The sequence below is a fragment of the Schistocerca serialis genome, chromosome 9 (assembly GCF_023864345.2).
Source record: "Schistocerca serialis cubense isolate TAMUIC-IGC-003099 chromosome 9, iqSchSeri2.2, whole genome shotgun sequence".
NCBI lineage: Eukaryota > Metazoa > Arthropoda > Insecta > Orthoptera > Acrididae > Schistocerca > Schistocerca serialis.
This window is the reverse complement of record NC_064646.1, coordinates 244346757-244369495: the sequence shown is the minus strand read 5'-3', so window position 1 is coordinate 244369495 and position 22739 is coordinate 244346757. Positions and strand designations below refer to the sequence as shown.

General features: G+C 45.4%; 1 protein-coding gene and 1 non-coding gene across 4 annotated transcripts in view; both read right to left on the bottom strand.

Moving 5' to 3' along the window:
* Positions 1 to 22739, bottom strand: part of LOC126419351 (rabankyrin-5) — a 599595-nt gene that overhangs the window by 546778 nt on the left and 30078 nt on the right. The window lies entirely within an intron of this gene.
* On the bottom strand, positions 10904 to 10978 carry Trnat-ugu (transfer RNA threonine (anticodon UGU)). The gene has a single exon. It is a non-coding gene; the product is annotated as a tRNA-Thr (tRNA).

Genomic DNA, 22739 nt, shown 5'->3' with positions numbered 1-22739 from the left:
CAGATTTCCTGTGAGAAGCATGAATGGAAGACTGTCACAGTGTTGTGATCCCCTCTATTGCTCGCAGTTCGTTCACAGAAACAAGGACACATCAATACTTGTTATAAGCCTTCAACAACTGATCAACAACTGATTGTGTAGAAATGACTAAAGGTCCTGCTCATGTACCCCCATTTCCAAAGTCAGCATCCTAGTAGCCAACTAGTCAGCATGTATATTCCCTGGGATCCCAATGTGATCTGGGATCAGACAAAGATGACTGACTTGATGGAGGTCAGAAACACGATCTTGGATAGCCACTACCAATGGGTGTCAAGCATACCACAAGTCAATAGCCTGAAGACTACTCAGGGAATCACTGTTGATTAAGAATGTCTCAGTATATGAAAGAATCTGACTGAGGACTCAGGTGATGGCCACCAATTTCCAGCGAATATGCTGAATTTATTTGGCAGGGAGTACAATTCACAGCACTTGGCATGTGAATGGGCAAAACCAGTTCATCTGTCAACTATGGAGTCATTAGTGTACACTACTTCCAAACCCAGCAATTCAAGGACGGCCAGGAATAGTCAGCAAAAAACCATGGAGTCAACAGAGTCTTTTGGTCCAAAGGATACTAGAGACAGATCCAGAGTGCATGCAATTGCTTCCTGATAAGAAGTGACAGTGAGGCAAATTCAAGTTCAGAGTAGAGACACTGTATATGAACTGTGGTTGTTACTCCAGTCCTGGGCTGCAGTAGTGGGAAGTGGATCTCCCTACTAGAAAAAAAACATTAGGTTAGTTTGCATGCTCAGTGAAGCAAAGAATTTGTATTGCATAGTTAAGCAGCAGTTGTTGGCTGATCTGTAGCAGAGGTCCCCAGCCTCTGTGAGTAGGCTGTTCACATGGCTAGTCCAAAACTTAATTCACAAGGCAGACCCAAAAAAGGTTTATCAGCTCCAGTATCCGCAATACTGAAGGTGATACCAAGCCTTATGTGAGACTCATATTAAAGACAGAACAGGGCCAGAGCTTTGTAATGCCACAACAGTGTAGAGTGGTCTACAGCCAAGCTGGTGTTACTGAGGCAGTGGAGAGTATTACAGTGTGACCAGAACATTTGCTTAAGTTGGCGAAGATGGGGGAGCCATGTCAACCAGACACTGAAGGCAAATCTGACATAGCGATAACACTCCACCACATTGAGCAATTGAAAAACAAATCACCATGCTCAGAAAGAATCCCAATGTGGTTTTACAAAGAGTACTCTACTGCATTGGCCCCTTACCTACTTACATTTATCATGAATCTCTCATCCCCTGGAAAGCCCCAAATGAATGGAAAAAACCGCAGGTGACTCCTGTATATAAGAAGGGTACAAGAACGGATCCACAAAAGTAAAGACCAATATCCTAAACACTAGTTTGCTGCAGCATCATTGAACATATTCTCAGTTTGAATAAGATAAATTTTCTTGAGACCAAAAAGCTGATGTGTGCAAATCAGTATGGTTATAGAAATCATCGCTTGTATGAAAATCAGCTTACCCTTTTGCTCACATGATATGCTGTGAACTATGGATTAAGTTGCTTGGTTGGTTGGTTGATTGTGAGAATGGACCAAACAGGGAGGTCATCTGTCCCATGATATAAGGTGGTAGAAACCAAGGGAGGAACTACACAAACGGCACAGCCCAGTCAAGAGAAAGGGAAATGGGCAAACAAAGAGGTAAAAAGAATATTGCAACAACAGGAAGAGTAAAGAACAGGAAGGGGAGGGTGAAAGAGACAACAGCGAGAGCAGGGGCAATCCAGAGACGCTATGCGCACTGGAGCACCAGCACTGCCACCAATCCCTATCAAACCTCGAACCACAACATGATCATGATAGAACAGGGCAAGACATAAGGAAAAAAGGCACAAGAAAAGGGGAAATAAAACAGAATGAAAGACCAGACAAAATGTAGGCAAAAGAAGGGGAGAATCTGGCCGGTGTGGAGGCAAAGCCAAGGTATCCGTAACCAATACTGTCTGGGGAACTCCATTTCCAATGAAAAATCCAGGTACTTAAACCTGGAAGAACAAACCATTTTCACGAAGAATTTCAAGGACAGATTTAACAATGTGAGGGTCATCTGCTAACATCCAGGATATGAAAGGTGGGAAGGCGTATTTAATGCAAAGGCCAAATGGTGGTGGCAGTCCAGCAAAATACGGATTACTGTGAGAGGGCCACTCAAGTACGAAGGAGGGCGACTCATTGCAGAGTAAAAAACCGGGTGTCAACATAGTATGGTGGATATGAAGATGGCAGAGGATGATAGGTTTCCACCAGAAGAAGTGGAGGGAAGAAAACCACATACATGATTGGAGTCTCTTTGAATGCATGAAGTTTATTAGACAGGCCAGTAGCGACCCCCCCCCCCCCCTCCCTGCCGCTGCCCAAGAATTGGTTCTTGAGTGAGCAGAAAGGGATTTGATGTAAAGCCACAAATTCGATCCAACAGGGATCATGGAGAATGGGGAGTAGGTGGCCATTCGACACAGACAATCGGCTAGTTCCTTACCCAAGACACCCACATGGCTGGGAACTCAAAGGAAATCAACAATACAAGCAGCAGCGCCAAGATCGATGAGTAGGTCGTCAATGGTAGAGACCATGGGGTGGCAGGAAAAACACCAAGATATAGCCCGAAGGCTACTCATTGAGTCCGTACATAACAAAACTTGAGTGAAGTAGGACCATTTAATAAAGCAGAGGGCCTGATAGATGACCATCAGTTTTGTGGTAAATACCCCCACATGTAACAGACAAGAGATGGTGTCCAGTGCCAATCAAAACATGACGGCATATACCACAAGACCGGCAGATTTAGAGCCATTGTCGTAAAAACCAGTTTCATCCTGTAACTTCCATAAGAGCAGGCAGAACAAATAATGGAACGGAACACCATTGGAGTGATGGAGGTTTTCGGACCCTGGAACAGATCCATCTGAATCCAGGGTCATGGAAGCAACCAGGTTGGAGGGGGGTGGTCAAGAGAGAATGTGGGGAAGAGGAAAATGAGGGCAGATGGAAGTCACAGCAGAGAGAAGCAAGGCAAAAACCAACTGGTAAATCCATCTGAAGGTGGCAGCGGCAGGTGACAGCCTGATGCCATGAAAGAATAGGAGGAGTAAGCAGGGAAAGAATAGATAGTGATGTCACAGGAAAGCATGAGCTGGGAGTGCCAAATCTAAAGGGGAGGGATCCCCGTGTCAACAAGAAGACTATTGAGAGGGCTAGGGTGAAAGGCACCACTGGCAAAACGCATACCACGATGGTGAACTGGATCGAAGCAGCATAGAAGGGCAGCTGATCCATAAACTTCACAACCATAGTCTAGATGAGGCAGAACTAATGCCAATAAAGGCAGAGAAAAGTCTAACAATCCACTCCCAAACGGGGAAGGAAGTGATGGACACTGAGTTTACGAAAAAAAAAAAAAAAAAAAAAAAAAAAAAAAAAAAAAAAAAAAAGAGCCAATCTTCAGAAGCTGAATATGGGGCAACCAAGTAAGCTTGTTGTCATACAGAAGATCCAAGAAATAGAACTGGGGTACCATAGTCAAGTGTTTGGCATCAAGGTAGAACTCCTGATCGAGATGGACTGTAGTACAGTGACAGAAACGCCCCACCCTCAGTTTAAGGGGAGAGAACTGAAAACTGTGCGAATGTGTCTATGCAGAATCATGCTGAATGGTACCCTGGAGCTGTCACTCTGCAGAGGCCACCAATTGGCAGTTAGTCCAAAACCAGAGATCATCCAGGGCTGACCAATGGTCCAACAGGCACCAAGTCCAGTAACAGTGATGAAGAAAAGGACACTTAATATGGAGCCCTGTGGAATGCCATTCTCCTGTGCTTGGGGAAAGCTGAGAACAGTCCCAGCCCAACTCAGAACGACCAATGGGACAGCAACTGGTGAATAAAAATTGGGACGTAGCACTGAAGACCCCACTCAAGGAGCCTAGGGAGGATGTGACGGCACCAAGCTGTGTCATAGACTTTCTGAAGATAGAAGAAAACTGCACAAAGTAGGTGGGACTAAGAAGAGACCTGCCGAGGGGGGTTATGGGACTAAACAGTGAGGTAATTAGTCCCATGACTCAGTAGTTACATGTGTAAGATGCAGGTGTCCACTGAAAGTGGGCAGATCCAATCAGAGACGTCAAAATACAAAGCGAATAAGCTAAAAGTAGACACACAGCAGAAGGCATGAAAGGACAGGTCAAACCTAAAAATTGTAAAAACAGAGGGATAAAACAGCGGTCTTTCCATGGGGAAGTGGTCATGGATACCAGACCCAGGAGACACGAAGAGAGGCCCCAACCACAATAACCCTGCCCCTGCTCCAGGAGTAAATCAAAATCATATAATTGAAAATAAAACCACTTCCACGAAGGAAACTAAGGACCAGTTCAACCATTGTCAGTCTGGCTCCACAATTACATTGTATGGGTGACTCATTACGCAAGAGAAAACAATAGGTGAGCCTAACATGACTGATGTGTGAACTCTTCCGATGAGGAATGGCTGGAAGAGTGCCACACTGCAGTAGTCTCCTTGACTGTGCAGAGTTTATTACTGAGAACAGCAGTGTACCAGATGTCATTCCACATTTACAATTACGAGAGAGCACATTCCGGGAAGAGATGGGCAACATATTACTACCGCCCACATATATCTCGCGTAATGATCACAACGAAAAGATCCGAGAAATTAGAGCAAATACGGAGACTTACAAGCAGTCGTTCTTCCCACGCACAATTCGTGAATGGAACAGGGAAGGGAGGATCAGATAGTGGTACAATAAGTACCCTCCGCCACACACCGTAAGGTGGCTCGCGGAGTATAGATGTAGATGTAGATGTAGATGGGCAACAAGAGATTTTATGGGTCACGGCATATACCAAATGGTGGGGGATACCACCTCAACGAAGCACTGTCCGTGCAGATGGAGAGGCTTGCATATCTGCGTGAAGCTGATGCCGAATGAAGGTAGAGGACCTACTGCCAGAAAGGCCTCAGCTGATGGATCAGACTAAGAGTGTCCCACAACGTACCATCTTCCCTATCCGCTCCTAGTCCTTACCCAATTCCCTTTCCCAACCGAAGGTGTGATGCAATCCATGCCGAGGGGTGCATGGCATACGGGAAGATGTGTCACAAACGGAGCCTCAGAAAAACTGAGCGACCTCCCTGAGTAAATCCTTACACGGTACAGAGTATTTGTGGTGTGGACCGTGTAGATCCTCAAATCTCATGGCACTAAGACGGACATGACTAATTAAAACAAAGTGAGGGGCAAACAGATCTCAAATACCCAAAATCAGTGTCAGGGCTGGTGGAAGACATTCCCACTACTGAATCAGGGCCTAGACCTGAGCCAGAAGTGGAACTGTAACCGAGAAGTTGGACCAGATCAAGATTAAAGCCTTGTCTGGGGCCCAGAGGAGGAAACTACTCAGGGAACAGGGAATTAAAAGGGCTTGAACCTAAGACACCCAAGAAAAAACTCTCTCAGGTTGAAGGGAATACGCAGACCCCCACAATGTTGAAGACAGGCAACAAGAGGATAAGGAAGGAATCTACGACTCCCTCCCACCTGGATACGCGAGTCCAGAAAAAACCGAGGCAAGAAATAGGAAAACAGACCTATAGCACTGCAGTCTCGGTTTTTAAGATGGCAGTTACCCAGGAAGGCTATCCACTGGTAGCCACCATCCACTGGTAGCCACCACCTCACAGCAGGAGAAACTTTTGCAGGTGGCCCTCTTTGAAAAGATTGGGGGGGGGGGGGGGAGATGCTGGTCTAGGACTTAACTTCAGGAGGGTCTATCTAGAGCGTGGTGCCCTCATTTTTGTCTGCGAGGGGGTGCACATGGAGAAGTGGTTTAAGGACAAGGTGCCTAAGATATCCCCTTGGGAAGATGCGAAGCTGCTGCTCAAGATGGCAGTGGAACTTCTTAAGACTGAAAAGGTATCAATATGGGTACCAAAGATCCTTAAGGATGTCTCCCTTAAGACTGTTTGAGAAAATAGGGGTCCAGAACCTGAAAGTCTCGTTACAGAAGACTGGAGAGTGATCAACCAAAAGGTTGTACTGGAAGGATGAACCCTGGTGGTGAAGGTCGGAGAGAAGTCCCTGAAGGCGATTCAAGAGCAAGGCTTGAAATTGTTTTTAGGGTTCTCGCAGGTCACAGTCAGGGTTATCAAAGACCTCAAGGACAATGATGGCAGCAAGATGGAGACTGATGGTGCTGCAGATTAATCTTCAGCACAGTAAAGGGGCCTCAGCTGCCCTGAGCCACTGCCTGGGGAGGCAGGAAGTGTACATGGCCCTGATACAAGAACCCTACTTATGTAAAGGGGGCATATCGGGCCTTGGTGGCAAGGGAGGTAAGCTGATTTATGCTAGAAATCTAAGGAACTCCAGAACATGCATCTATGTAAGAAATGGAATTTCTTTCATGCCAATGATGGGTTTCTGCTGTAGGGAACTAGTGACCATCAGAATGCAGCAATGTGAGGGAGGTATCACGAGGGAAATTGTTTTGGCCTCAGCATAACTTCCTAACAAAAACAGCTTTCCTCCTCCTTTGGAGGTGAGGAGACTGGTAGAAGCTTACCATCGGCAAGGTGACCAACTGTTGGTGGGATGTGACACCAATGCCCACAACCCAGTGTGGGGCAGAGCAAGGACACCAACAGTAGACGTGAGTACCTCCTTGAATTTCTTCTAGCTAACAACTTGGAGGTCCTGAATAGGGACAATGAACCTACAGTCAGGAATAGCAGATGGGAAGACGTAATTGACATACCTTTTGGTTCCATGATGATGGGCAGCCATATCAAACAATGGCATGTGGCGTTAGAACCATCCTCATCAGACCACATGTACATTAAATTCAAGGTTGAAATGGGAATCAGACAGACCATGACCTATAGGAATACCAGGAAAACAGACCGGGAGACATATAGGAAGGGACCTAGAGTTAAGCTTATCGGAAATTAAAACCTCGATAAGGAATCCAGTTGAGTTTGAGGAAGTAATGGAGTCTGTTACTTCTGCCATAGTGACCTCATATCAGGACAACTGCACAAACACCAAGAAGTGCACAAACAGGAGTGTGCCTTGGTGGAATAATAACTTGGAAACACAAAGAAAACAGGTATGAAGACTGTTTAACCTTTGGAGACAATGGGCAAAATATCTTGAGGCCCTTGTCAACTAAAACCTTGCAATTAAATAAGCAAAGGAGGCATCCTGGAAGGCTTTCTGTGAGGATGTGGAGAGCACGGCTGCTCAAGCCAAACTTCACAGAATCCTCACTGGAGTACCTACCAATCCAGGAGGTACATTGAGAAAGGAGGATGGGGAATATACAAAGACAGCACACGAGATGCTGGAACTGCTTCTCAAAACTCACTTTCCTCAATATGCTCTGCTGGACAACATAGACCAGAATGTGATCCTGGAGAGACAATGGTTCTCAGGCACTTGAAGATACAACTGTCCATTCTTGAAACATTGGAAAAACTGGTTAATGTGTACATTGGGGAGAGGAGGCTAATTGGGACCCCTCTACATTCAAACCAACATGCTAATCAACCAGGTAAATCATGTGAGACAGCTCTCTGTCAACTCGTTGGAAGGGTGGAGAAAGCACTTCACTTCCAAGAAATAGCCCTCTGTATCTTCCTGGATATCGAAGGGGCCTGCAGTAATGTGACCTTCAATTCCATGGTAAGGGCAGCAGAGAGACCTAGGGACCACTATATATAGGTGGAACAGGGCCATGCTTAGTGGAAGGAAGGTAGAGGCTACCATGATGAATGAAAAGATAGTAATTAACACCACTAGAGGTTGCCCACAAGGAGGAGTTCTGTCCCATTTATTGTGGAATATAGTGGTGAACGAACTCATCAAGGAACTAAATTCCAGACAATGCTTTTGCCAAGGATACACAGGTGACCTTGTCATAGTTACACTTGGCAAATTTACTGATACAGTTAGAAATATGGCACACAGTGTGTTGGACATTGTGCAAGACTGGTGCATTAAACAGGATCAAAGGATTAATCTTAAGAAGACTGTTGTGGTACCATTCATGAAGAAGCATAACCAACATTCAAGTTGGAATCTAAAGCTCTTCAATGAAACTCTATCTGTGAAGGGGATAGTGAAATATCTAGGGGTAACCTTACATGAGAAACTAACATGGACCCTACACGTTAAGAGCACCTGCTCCAAGGCAAAAAGTACTCTATTGAGTACCAGAAGGGCTTGTGGCAAAAACTGGGGCGTGAACCCCAATGGTATGTGTACTGGATATACACCACAGTGGTTAGACCTAGGATTTCCTAAGGGGCTGTAGTGTGGTGGAAGAAGGTAGAACAGCAGGTTGCAGCTAAGGAGCTTGCTAAGGTGCAGGGACTGGCCTGATTAGTCATAACAGACAGAATTAGCAGCACACCAACCACTGAAATGGAAGCCATGCTGGACATGCCTCCACTACACCTTTGGGTCAAGATGGTGGTAGCAGCTGGGGCACACAGACTTAAAACTGGCAAAAACTAGGTCTCATTCGGATATCCAGAATCACAAACTAACATAGTGAGAGAGGTAAGTATAGGATCAGCTGGGGAAATGCATGCCAACTCCCAACTGCTTCAACAAGCCTTACAATATAACAATTGGAAGCAGGGAGCAGTGGGAGAAAACAGTTCGACACCGTACGGGGGACATCGTTTGGTTCACTGATGGGTCGATATCAGACCAAGGAGTTGGGGCAGGGGTGTAAGGGGTTCAGCCAAGACTGGAGGACATCATTTCTGTAGTAAAACTGGCCTCTGTATTTGAAGCTGAAATTACTGCAATCAGGGCATGTGTGAAGGAGAATATGCTTATGTGCTACAATGACTGTAGCATCTACATCTATTCAGACAGCCAGGCAGCCTGGAAATCATTGGCAGCTCCTGCAACATGATCTAAGATTGTTGCAGAATGCCACAAGGCTCTAGTGGAGCTAGGGGGAAGCAATAGGGTAAACCTAGTGTGGGTCCCTGGCCACTCAGGGATCTGTGGCAATGAACAAGCCGACAGACTGACCAGGGTGGGGGGCAATGACTCCATTTATTGGACCAGAACCTGTCCTGACAATCACCAAAGCTATGATCAAACTAGAACTATGGAACTGGCTTAGGAAACAGCATGTAGAATATTGGACCAAGGTCCATAAACAAAAACATTGTAAGGTAATGATGCCCAAGCCATGTTTTAAAAGAAGTTCTATAATCCTGGGATTGAACAGGAAAGAGATCAAACTCATGACGGGACTGATGACAGACCATGGGAATTTCAAACAACACCTACACACAATGGGTATACTGGAAGAATACCCTAAATGTAGGATCTGTGATGAGGGTGAAGAAACTGCATAACACCTAATCTTCGAATGCATGGCATTGGGACAAGTAGACCTGAAGAAATTGTGTCTAACAAAAAAACTGGTAAAGGGACTCCTTGCGCTATTCAAGGGCATTGGCTGGCTTTACTAGATACACAGATACAGGGAGCAATACCGCACAATAAACTCAGTTTCAGTGCGACCAGTGGTGGGTTAGACCTAGGCTGTTCTAGCTTCCCTGTTCAAAACAAATCAAATCAATCCATTACAGTTCCATTGAATAAGGGTGGGGTGGGGTGGGTATCCAAAAGTAAGGTGAATGGGCTGAAGCCAATAATGCCACCGGGTCACCATCCATCACCAACAAGGACAGGGTGACGTCCATAAATAAGAGGTCAGACTCAGGTTGCGATGGGGAGATGGCACCTCCAAGGGCACCAGAGGGGTGGGGTCTCTTACTGGGACTTAAATTTCTTCTCTTCCTCCTCCTCTTTCTTAGGTTGAGGAGGGCACAGCATAGAGGGAGAGCACACGTCTGCAACATCTGGAACTGAAAAAGAGTGAGTGACCTTGGGATACACAGACTGTGTGTGTCCTGTGGCCAAGTTGTGGTGGCAGGCCTCCAGCCTGACAGATGCCAGAGGAAGGGGCCCCAAGAGGGAGCCCCTTCACCAGTAGGCACTGAAGAAAGGTGCCACTTCTTCGGCAGAGGAGGGGGAGTGGCACCCGGAGGGGACGGTATGGGAACCGCAAGGGAGGGGTGAGAAGACGGGGCGGGACTGGGGTAAGAAAGAGTGAAGAGGGGAGAAGACGTAACAGAGGTAAAAGTAGAAGTCATTGACACAGGATGAATTCAGTCGTGTTTACTATTAGCCTCAGTATATGGTAAATGATCAAAGGACTTATACCCTTCTATCTTCTTGCCTTTCTTATACACCAGGCTTCTGGTGAGCTCGGAGAGTGATGGTCGTGACAATTAATACACACTGGTGGTGGAACAAAGGGGTTTCCATCATGGAATGGGTGTCAATATTCACCACACAGAAGTTCTGCTGTACATTGGGAAAACATGTGCCGTATACACAAGCACAGCAAGCACCAAAAGCGCCTCATAGGTCACCACAATAACACACAACCTTGACCTTCTCTGGGAGGGTATCTCTTCCAAAAGCCAGAATAGAGGCGCTGCCATTGATGAGTTTGTTTTTAAGGACTTTCCGCACATGTCAAACAAAATGAACACCTTGTTGTTCCAGACTGACTGGGACTTCCTAAATTTTTTTTTGGTTAGGGTGCAAAAACAACTAAGGTCGTAAGTGCCCCCATCATAGCCTTGGACCACCAAGAATCAAAAGAACTTTACAGTAACTGTGTGTTAAGCCTAATCACCGGAATTATAATTATATATTAATACCTTCAGCTGCTGACGGATGTTGATATATATCAAAGGGGACAGGTGAAAATGTGTGCCCCGACCGGGACTCGAACCCGGGATCTCCTGCTTACATGGCAGATGCTCTATCCATCTGAGCCACCGAGAGCACAGAGGATAGTGCAACTGCAGGGACTATCTTGCGCATGCCTCCCACGAGACCCACATTCTCACCTTATATGTCCACACACTACATTCGTAGTGTCCCTACCCAACACACTCATTACTCGTGGAAGACATTCTTACCAAGTCCTGTAAGAGTTCGGGTAATATGTGTGCATCCACACAGGAGGAGGAGGTCATGGCCTATATTGCTAGAACTATATACTTATATGGATGTGGTATCTGTTCTTTCTGACATGTCTGAAAGAACAGACACCACATCCATATAAGTATATAATCACCGGAAGGAAAGCAAGCTAAGAACAAGGACTTACTTGTGGATAAAAAAATACGCTGTAGAGATAGTGGCAGTCCTGAACCAAAGATTAAATATCCTTCACCATATTGCTACGACAGATACAAAGTAAAACGTGATCGACAGCCTGTGCAGCGTTCGCTAAAACAGCCAATAACTCAGAGAGCAAACACACATTAGAATGTGAGTGGTAAAAAAAAAAAGGCATCTGGTCATGACATGAACCATTGAAGGTTGATGACAGTGCCCACAATGTGGCTGGGATCGCCACTTAACAAATGGCAATGGCTACAATGACAATGCACAATCCATAACCTAGCTAAAATGTTCTCCTCATGGTGAGAGGGGCAAGATGAGGTTGGCCAAGCCACTGGGAGAGTTTTAATTACCCAGAGCTTGTTCCCACGAAGGGAACATCATGGGTGATGCCAAAGTGACACCACCTGCTGACAGATGGCAATGTGCAATCGTACAAAGGGAGGGAAGAGCTAATGGACTGAAGTAGGGGGACTGCAGCCCTGGCAGCAGCCTTATTTCCTGTCAGACTGATGTGACCAGGAACCCACATGAACATCACAGTGACTCCCTCAACAGCGAGTAAGTGGAAGCTATCTTAGACCCATTGCACTAAGGGATGGACTGTGTATAGAACACAGAGGCTATGAAAGGCACAGATAATCAGAGTATAAAACACAGTTAAAAAGCCTGTGTCGCACAGATGTTATGGGTGGCCTGATAGAGGGCAACGAACTCTGCCGTAAATATTCGGCAGTGTTCTGGAAGCAATCCTGAAAGTGGTCGATGTCAATGATGGAGGCACACCCGACACCACAGTCAGTCTTAGAGCCGTCAGATGCTGCCATTACGTTGTGTGCAGAGGTCGAGAAACTTATTGCAATACATCAAATCTGGAGTAGTTTTCTTAGGCAGTGACTAAAGTCCAAGATGAACATAGGCTGCCACAAAGCCAAGGTGGTGAAGGGTACACATCCATAGGGAATGTGGCATACCTTTATTGTCCTCACTCATGGAGTATTGGCAATGGCTTCTGCTTTTCCACTGACAAAACTGTTTGTATGAATTTCTGGTGGCAAAGTGGGTTTCTTCTACTGTCTTTACATCTTGGAACTGTTGATCTCCTGTTCACTGAAACCATGAAATTTCGGGAGCTCATGCTTGATAGAAAACTTCCTTGGGATCCCACATGTCTTACATGTCCATGCGATGTACCCGGTCTCTGTCTCCTATGTGTCCTAAGTGGTACTTCCTGGAGGAGCCGGAGTAGGATCTGAATGTGAATGCCGGGAGGCAACGGAGGAGAGGGGCAAACCCTCTACTGGCGGTCATGGGAGTCAGTGAAAAAAAAAATATAGGTTGGGTGGCAGTACATGGCAGACAAACAGCATGCATATCTACTGAGAGGAACATTAGCAGTAGTTCAGCAGCTTCTACATACAGGAAATTAACCGAGCTAGTGTAAAAGGCACCAATGGCCAAATAGATACCATGATGGTGGCTTATATTAAGACGGTGTAAGATGGACAGACATGCAGATGAATAAACAAACAACCCATAGTGTAGTTTCAAACAGACAAAGGATTGGTACAAAGGGAGGAGGGTGGTCCAACTGCTCCTCCAGGAAGTACCAATTAGGACACGTAGAACACAGAAACCGGGTACATCGCGTGGCCATGTAAGACACATGGGATCCCAAGGAAGTTTTCTATCAGGCATGAGCTCCCGAAATTTCACGGTTTCAGCGAACAGAAGAGCAACAGGTCTAAGATGTAAAGATGGTAGAAGAAACCCACTTTGCAACCAGAAATTCATATAAACAGTTTTGTCAGTGGAAAAGCAGAAGCCATTGCTGATACTCCACGAGTAAGGACAATCACGATATCACTGAAACTGCTGCTCAAGGAGGTAAGCTGATGGAGGTCTGCAATAAATCATGAAGTCGTTGACAAAAAGGGAGCCACAGCTGCTGGTGGGAGACAGGCCATAATAGGGTTAATGGCGATAGCAAAGACGAAACTGCTCAGGATGGTGTCTTGAGGCATTCCATTCTCCCGGATGAAGGTGTCCAACAAGTCGAACCACACATACCTTGAAACCTTTGTCTTTCAAAAAATTCCTGAAGGAAAAGAGGCAGGTGGCCTTGGAAGCCTAATGTGAGACAGTACAGAGGATACCAGTTCTCCTGCAGGTGTTGGTAGGCATTTTCCAAAACAAAAAGCACAACCAGAGTCTGATATTTCCACAGGAAATTGTTCATTACATGGGCTGGCAAATTGGCAAGATGGTCAACTGCACAATCACAGGCTCGAAATCCACCATGTGCAACGGTTAGTAGATTGCGAGAGTTGAGCCAGCATTCCAGCCAGCCACGAATTGTACATTTCATCACCTTGCAAAAACAGCTGGTGAGAGAAATGGGGCAGTAGCAAGATGGTAGGTGTTTGTTCTTACCAGGTGTGGGTATGGGTATGACAGTGGCTTTGTGCCAATGTCTGGGAAATGTGCCATCTGCCCAAATGTGATTATACGTGTGGAGAAAAAAGTGCTTGCCCACAACAGAAAGATGCTGCAACATCTGACTGTGAACATCAGCCAGCTCTGGGGCAGATGACAGGGATGAAGTGAGAGCAAGATCTAGCTCCTGCACAATAAAGGCGGCATTGTAGCATTCATGATTTTGAGAGGAGACGGGTATCACCCAAGTCTCCTCCACTTGTTTCCAAGGGAGGAAGGCAGGGTGATAGGGGATGGAGCTCAAAAACTCTGCAAAATAGTTGCCCAAGGCATTGGAGATAGGTATAGGGTCCACAAATGACATCACCTGCTACAGTCAGGCCGGAAATAGGGGAATGGACTTTGGTGCTACAGAGATGACAGAGGTTGCCCCCACACAGCAGAAGAGGGAGTGAAACTGTTGAAAGAACGAATAAATGAAATACAGCTAGGTCTTTTGTTGTCCTGGAAAATGCGAAGCCACTGTGCACGCAACTGTTTATAGAAAATACAGTTCGCCATTGTAGGATAGCATTTAAAAACACGGAGAGCACGTCTCTGCATGCAAATTGTGTATAGGCACATCTCAATTCACCATCGGCTGACGAAACAGCACAGTAAAGATGACGTGCAAGGTTTGGAATGTTCTGTGGTATCAAGGACAATGTTCGTGAGTTACTCTAGCTGGTCATCACAACTATGGAAATGTTGACATCTTGGATATTCGGGAATCCAGCCGGATGTTCACACTGTTCTCGCACAATATTTCAACAGCGTGCCTCACTGTCTTCTTCAGGTGCTACCTGAGACTGGTCCTTGGATCGATTGAGTCCAGTATTTGTGCCTGGAAGGAGCTGGGTGTTCCCTAATCGGCCCATGCCGAGCCGAGTGTTCCGTCTGTGGTCCACGACCACCAGACTCTGCTTCAATGGACCCCTCCAGACGCAAATGTTCCGACCGCCCACCGCGCCCGTTTTGGCCGTCCTCAACGGTTGTGGTCGTCATCTGAGGTGTGTCAGACCGGATCTGAGATGTTGGGTACTCTGTCTCATGACTGTTACTATGATTTCCACTTCTGTTTCATGCTGAGCGCTCCATAATCGGTCCGCACCGCTTCGTGTGTTCCGTTTGCGATCCGCGCCCGCCAGACACGGCTACGTTGGCCCTCTCTGGTAGCCAGTGTTCTGACCGCCGTCCACGCCCGGCCTGGCCATCTTCTGAAGTTGAGTCATGATCTGGGGTGTGTCAAATCTGGTCTCTAATGTGAGACACTTTGTCTCATGGCTGTTCTCTCGGTCTCCACTTCTATTTCTTGCAGAAATAGATGACCTGGAGCTATGCAAGCCAGGTATTTACAACATAGAGACCCAAAGTGGATGGTGTGCGTTAAACTCACAAAGCAGTAAAAAGTGGTGAGGTAGTTGAGCACAAAACTGGACCAAGTCTACCCTGGCGACACTGAATGTTGGAGGGATGTAGATCTTGCAAATATAAAAGGTGAAGACAGGAAGGATAATTCGCACCTCAATGGCATGCAGCCAAGCATTCAGTGGTATTGTTTGGCTATGAAAATCATCCTGATGAGCAGTGTGAATTCCCCATGAAATGGAATGCTGTCCTTGGGGAGAAGGTCAAAGTGGACTGGAAGGAAATGCGAGAGGTCAAAGCAGTTGTGAGAACACAATTGTTTCTTGGAGGCGGAGAACAAGTGGATGCTTGATTCCAACAGTAGGTTCCTCCCTGTTGGATTTAATACTGTGAAAATTCCATTGGAGAAGAGTCAAACGGGAATTGGGGAGGAGGAAACAAATGAAGGATAGTTACCTTGGTGACTGCCGAGTGCCAGGATGTCCAACGAGATATGGCATGAACAGAGGCTGGAAGATCCTGTTACATGAGATCTACAGAGGCGCTGCCATTCTCACTGGGTCAGCCTGAGGATTCCAGGGGAGAAAAATGGTAGGTGGTGCGCACCAGTGAAATGGAGGTCGGCTGAGTGAGGGCATCATGCAGTGAAACCACTGAAGCAGATCTCCAAGTTGGGGAAGGAGAAGAATGTTTCGTTTGTTTGATTTCTTAGAGCCTTTGCGGTTGACAAGTGAAGATTTGCTGGAGGGACATAACAAGTCTTTGCAGGAGTACTCCTTTTGTCCATTCCAGTCTACCTGTTGTGTAGCAGGTGATTTCACACCAGAGCCAAGGATTTAGTGGCTTGTTGCACAGCTGGAGGAGAATGGGATTGGGATACTACAATGAGATTGGGGGCCCTCATCACTTTGGCGGATGAGTTCCCTATGAAAAATAACTCCCTGAATCATATTCAATAACTTGTGAGGTATAATGCACATCAGGACTTCACCAAGATGAGCACAAGCACCAAGGGCTGTGGATTGGACAGCAGAAGTATGAGGCAGCGAACGTGTCACCATCTGCCCTGGTACAGATCAGGTAGTGGGGAAAGTTTTTCACTTGAAACTGGCAGGGTTGGCTGTCCTCCCACATTGTTGTCAGGGAACAGAAGGTAGTAGGGTCGTAAGAAGCAGCTCGTGTTCATGCCATATCTCATTTGACATCCTGTTTTTACTGTACTACCACATCATTATGCTAATTTCAATTACTGGTGTCACCGAGTTGGCGCCTTGTCTGCCCGTGAGCGGCAGCAGCGGCATTTATTGATATAAGCCCTGGAGTATTATCTTTGCTGACTGTTATTACTTCCCGGTTGTTGTGTGTTTGGAGTTAGTTGGATCTGCCAGTGAGTTGGAAAGCGCTAGCAGTGCAGTTCGGACCTGACAGTGTTTGACTTAGGACGTGGCAGAAGTTCAGTCAGGGCGTGCCTGCAGTGAGGTATGGAAAGCCATGACTCGCCCAATGGTTGCCAATACATATCACTTGGGTGCAGACCACCTTGTTTGATCATCTGTCGGTCGTCTTGTTGGACGACGTGTATGCTGGCCGGTGACTGCTTATGGGTTGCCTGCGTGTGCCGACTCGTGATTTGTCATTGTTATTGCACAGCTGCTGCCATTAGTGTTGTCTAGTCCTTCGTGCAAGTGTTCGTGAAACTGTGTGTAGCTTGTGATGTTGACTGCTCAGTTATTTTAGTGCTGCCTCCGCACTGATGTAGCAGTCGGTCGGATGGCGTGGAGCAGTGAGGAAATCTCCGCGGGGCGTAGTTTGGCTGGGAATGCCGGTGGTCTCTATGCAGTGTGAGTGTTTGGGGCTGTTCCCATTGCTACGAGGTCCATGGCTCACCAACCCTGGACACGAAAGTTGAGTTTGGATTTAATTTACCACCAAGTCAAGACTGTTCACATTGTGCCATTTGGTTCTCGTTGTTGGCTGTTGGGACATTCCTGCAAGCAACAACGTTTGTGTTTGAGTTGGCAAAGGTTTAGCCACCGTCCGGTGGAGTCTAACTGTATTTGGTTATTTGCAATTGAAGTGCACCAGCGGAATTTTCTGCCTTGTGACTGTTAACGTTCCGGTTACCTGCCCTGGCTATTGACGTAAATTTAGACACAGTCCTTTCCTCAGCACGTTTTCGCTGTCCAGCACGGTGTGTAGTTCGACAGCTTACTGTATGCTTGGTTGTGGGCGTCCATGCGTTTCACGTTTTGCATTGAACTTCCGGTTGTGTGCTGGTTGAGTGGAGCACAAGTTAACTTGTCGGTGGGTCCATTGACTGTCTGTTGGTTGGGTTGTTGTCGGATCAAGAATGGTTGGGTTGACTGCCTGTCTCACCTAAGTGAATGTTAGTAGTTCAAATGCTGGCCGACCCCTGAAACTTCTGAGCACCGCTAGCTGCACTGCCTTTTTTTTTTGTGTATTTGTATGGCTCATAGTCGATGGTTTTGAATTAAAGTTGAATTGTTTTCAGTGGTGCTTTAAGTCATGGGCCTTCAGCCGCTTTGAAATTAAAGTTTCTTGCTTTTAAAGTGTTAGATTGTTTGGGGCCATCAGCCTAATTTAAGATAAGGCTTTGTTGTTTAAATTTATTTTACCTTGAGTTTTAAGTCATGGGGTCTTCAGCTGTTTTTAAATTAAGGATCTTTGTCTTTCGAGCATCAGACTGTTTGGGGCCTTCAGCCTAATTGAAGATAGCGCCTTCTGCCTCTTTTTTTTTTCCTTTTTTTTTTTTACCTTGAGTCTTAAGCCAACGGCCTTCGGCAATCTTTAAATTAAGGTTGTCGCTTTTCAAGTGTTAGATTCTTGGGCCTTCAGTCAAATTACAGAACTTAAGTTAACGTGAGGCCTTCTGCCTTCTAAATATTCTTTTTAGTGTCTGAATTTTAAGTGGTTGTGCCCTTAAGGCATAAGACAGTGTGCCGTATTCAGCCGATAACTAAGTTCAAGAATTTGTACTGTAATGTTTGGTCAAACAAATAAAATGTGTGTGTTTGAGTGTAACTGACAGCCGCTCATTTTGGCCTCTTTCCACAATTCCAACTACCTGTCCTGTCCTGGGGGTTTAGCAGGGTGTTTCAGTTAGCAACCAAAGAGACAGCCATAAAAGAATGGCCAGATTTTTGGAGCTTGATACATTGCACACACAAAGCATCCATCCTTATACATCCCCCCCCCCCCCCCCTCCCCGATCAATGGCTCTCCCTGTGTGTGCCATGGCAGCTGTTGCCAGGAGTACCAATGCTCCAGAATGACAAGCAACCACCCTAGGCATACATGGGGAAGCAACAATTCAGGTGTCAGAAGAACCATCATTGCATTGTCAGGGCACTCAGCCAGATGGGTACATACTAGCATCATCACACTCATTGGCTAACAAACTAGTGACATAGCGGGTCGGAGCGATCTACGGTGCAGATGGAATGAGGGGAGAGGAATCCATGCCATAGATACTACAGAGGGAGTTCTTCCTCAAATTGCTCTCATTATGGAGAGAAAATTTAGAAGTGGACAACAAATTCCAAAGGGAAGCCAAAAACACCAAAAAGGAAGGAGAAAAATAAAAGGCATGGGGAACAAAACTGCAAGGAATACAGGAAGGCAGGCAAATAGCCAGGTCGACATAAGTAAGGACACCAAGAGAGGGGAAGGAGGAGGCAGGGGGGAAGGAGCAAGGATGGCGAGTGAGGGACATGGGGAAGGAACTGCAGCATGGGAAGGAAGAATGGGCTGCAATAGCTAGGGGCCCCATGGGCGCCACGCAAGAACTCACGAAACCACTGTGAGCATCTTGGGGGTTACACTGGTTGTGGCTTTGACTTCATTCTGTGTTCCATACCGGCTAACAAGGGGAACCTGCCAGGGGTGGGGGTGTGTGTGTGTGTGTGTGTGTGTGTGTGTGTGTGTGTGTGTGTGTGTGTGTGTGTGTGTGGTACAGTCTAAACTTGGCAGGGTGAAAGAAGGATGAAAATAAGGTTCAGATGCAAACCCTTAAGAATTCCTGAGCAAACACTGTTCTAAGTTTCCACACTATCCCAGCAGTCTGCTAGCGGAGTGTGTATCCACTTGAGATGGGAGCGCATTGCCTAGGTAAATCCGGGGTCTTCGAGTTATGTGTTTGACAAGAAATCACAAACGGCCTGGGTCCCGGGTAGAAACCCAGTCACTGTTTAGATTTTGGGAGTTGAAGGCCCTTTAAAAAATAAGTAGCTAATTTTTTCTCTCCCTTTTGTGTTTCCCAGGTATATGACATCAATATTTTTGTGACCTTGTGAAATACAATGTAATTATGACTACTAACAAAAGAAATGAACAATTGTAAATCTTATTAAAAATAGATTTTTATCACAAATCTTACAGCTGAACATGAAAGACATACAAATTCTAGTATTTCACTTTTTCTTTGATTTTTACTTTTATGGTTCAGAAAAACCAGTGCATTCCACAGGGTGATATCTGTCACAAAAAACATTCAAAGCATAAAAATTCAGAGCACTTTATGTGACTTAGCATGTCACATATGCCACAGTCACAATTTTTTAGCGTGAATTTAAATAGGAAAACATTCTTGTTAATGTAGCTAAATAACTTGTGATCTGGCAGTTATTTCGTGGCAAACAACACATATCAAAGCATTTTCTCGAAAACTACAGCCTGCAACTGATTATGAATCACCCATACTTTTGATTTCCCTCTACTGTGTGATGTAAATAGGGCACTTCTGTGATTGGTGAATGCCATTCTTCACCTGTCAGTAACAGTATATGTCACGTGGTCAACATAAAAGCATTCACGTTGACGGATTAGCTTTGATGAAAATGTTGGTACATTTCATCAGCAAACAGGCCATCGTATATGGGATGTTTGCTTTGCACACCTCACGAGTCAACAACATACAGAAATGGCTCTATTTTTATTTAAGGTCACAAAACTTTGTCCAAAAACTGATGACAGGTTTCTGTTGCAAGTTCTCCTGATTTTGTGGCTGTTGTGTACACATTCTGTTGCCATTCCATTAATTGGTGTAAGTCTTGTTGGACTCAAGACCAAATTTGACACTGACTTAAAGGACAAGCAGATATTGTTGGCAACAGTTTTCTATGACATGTCAATCCATGGAAACTGCAACAATAAAAGTCATTTTAATAAGATCCAAAAAGCTTACTACTTTTGTCAACAATTCCATTGAATTTCACGATGTGACAAAAAATACATTCTTCCAAAAATGACGACTGCTTACGACATGGGGGCAAAATTTCGAACCTGTGCTCCCTAGCCACCTACGCCACCATATAATTTACTTGCATACACCCTGTGCAGGATGGCCGATTTAAATGGCATTGAAATTTTTAGCATCATTTTCTCAGAAACTATTGAGTGTTGACACCTAAGCCAAAATAGGTGCCCCTTTATTTTCACCCTTCTTTCACTATGCCAGGTTTTGACAATATCAGAGACCAACCTATAGATAGCATTCCTTTAAGATGGGTGGTTGGTGGTTAGGGAAATAACCCCTTGGTCCATGGGTAATTCATCTGGAGTTAGTGACATCCGCCGTGAACATTTTCTGATGATGAAAATATGTAGGAGTAAAACTGAGACACTGAAGGGAATACTTACGTCACAGCTGAGAAACAATTTATGAAGAAGTATACTGATCTGCAGACAAGTTCTCTCCCACATAACTTCAAAAATTTTCAGTGCTGGATGGTATTTCTTCAACAAAACACATCGCCACTGCCCCCCCCCCCTCCTGTCCCTCCTGACCCCAGTCCTGAAAAAAGAGGTTCAACTGCTGAAAGTTGAGTGCTGATCTACGTTCTGACAATAGTGTGGGACATGAAGGGAGTGATGTTCACGTATTTGCTTGAAAGACTGCCAACTTTCTGCCATATGTTCAATTTATGGCAACTGTGGCACAAATTACAATATGGAAAAAATGAGATTTCATGGAAGTGTATTATATAGACAGTCACGTTCAAACACTCTTTACATTATTTATATCTCACTGAGACACATGTAACACGAGACACAACCCTGTTACTAGATTGCTGAGGTTGCTGGCAGTCATTTGAAAAAGCTTAACTTATCTTAGTTATACCACAGTCTAATACACTGTAAAAACTATGAGGTTATTGGCAGCTATAAGCACGAGACAGTCGACAAGAAGGTTACCGACACAGTGGCAAATTATAGTTAAGTTGTGATTTAATACACATGTAATATTTTAAGTTTCTGCTGCTGACTTATTCCGGTGAGTTAACAACCAAAAAATCCCTGGGACATGCTGGAATGCCATTCCAGGGCCAAAGAGTCATCCATGGCGACAGAAATCCCACCTGCATCTGACCCAGCCAACCTGATTAAGGGCTATGACAGGTATAGAGCCAAGAATGACTTCTAGTTGACGTTCAGAACACTCAAGGTGAATAGGCTAAAATAGGCTAAAAGAGGGATGAAAGAATAGCCAAGTTAAGGAACCTTCAGACTTTAAATGCAAACATTTTTAGGTTAGGCTTTACCATGACTGTTTTTGACACTAAATGAAACAAGTTTACTAGTATACATGTGATGTGTTCTGACAGTGAAAGGAACCTAGACATAGTGCCATAAGTTCTTCACAAAAATTGTAACATAAAACACACACACACACACACACACACACACACACACACACACACACACACACACACACACACACAAACGTTGTATTAACAAATGTAAATCTACCTGATGATGGAGGTTTAAACCTTTGAAATGCTTCATGGAGATAAATGAACAGTGAACTGCCCGACCTTGCATAAAGCATGACATGACATGCCCTGCCCCAAACCACCCTTCCCCTGCTCTGGAGGTATATTAAAACTTTTTACTGAAAATAAGTATCACTTTCATGGAGAAAACTGAGAACTAGGCCAATTACCTGGATGAATATTCCACCAGTATCAGAAGCAATGAGTCACGAAGTCCAGACTAAAAAGAGGGGGTATTCCACCAAGAAAAGAGCTACTAATAGCTGCTGGGATTGGTTGATTGGGGGGGGGGGGGAGGGGGGAGAGAGGACCAAACAGTAAGGTCATCAGTACCAAGATTCAAGATGGAAGGTACTAAGGGAACAGCATAGCCCAGTCAATGGGAAAGGAAAATGGGCAAACAAAGAGGTAGAAGAAACATCGAGACAGCAGGAAGAGTAAAGAACAGGAGGGGTGGGGGGTGTAGAGGCGAGAGTGGGTGATGCTCCAGATGTGCTACACCTGACGGGGAGCTGGTACTGCTGCTGACCAATCCCAATTCCCACACCAGACCATGATCGCAACAAAAGAGACAACACCAGGGCAGGAGAATACAAGAAAGCTGGGAAGAAAGGCACAAAAGACAGGGAAAATTAGGGATAAATCTGGCTGGCTAGGAGGCAAGGCTGATGGCCTTCTAAACCAAAACCAACAAAGAGGGGCTTCAATTACTGAAGGAAATTCAGGTACTTCTATCTGGGAGGACAAACTACTTTCACTAAGAAAACAGAATGGATTAACCAT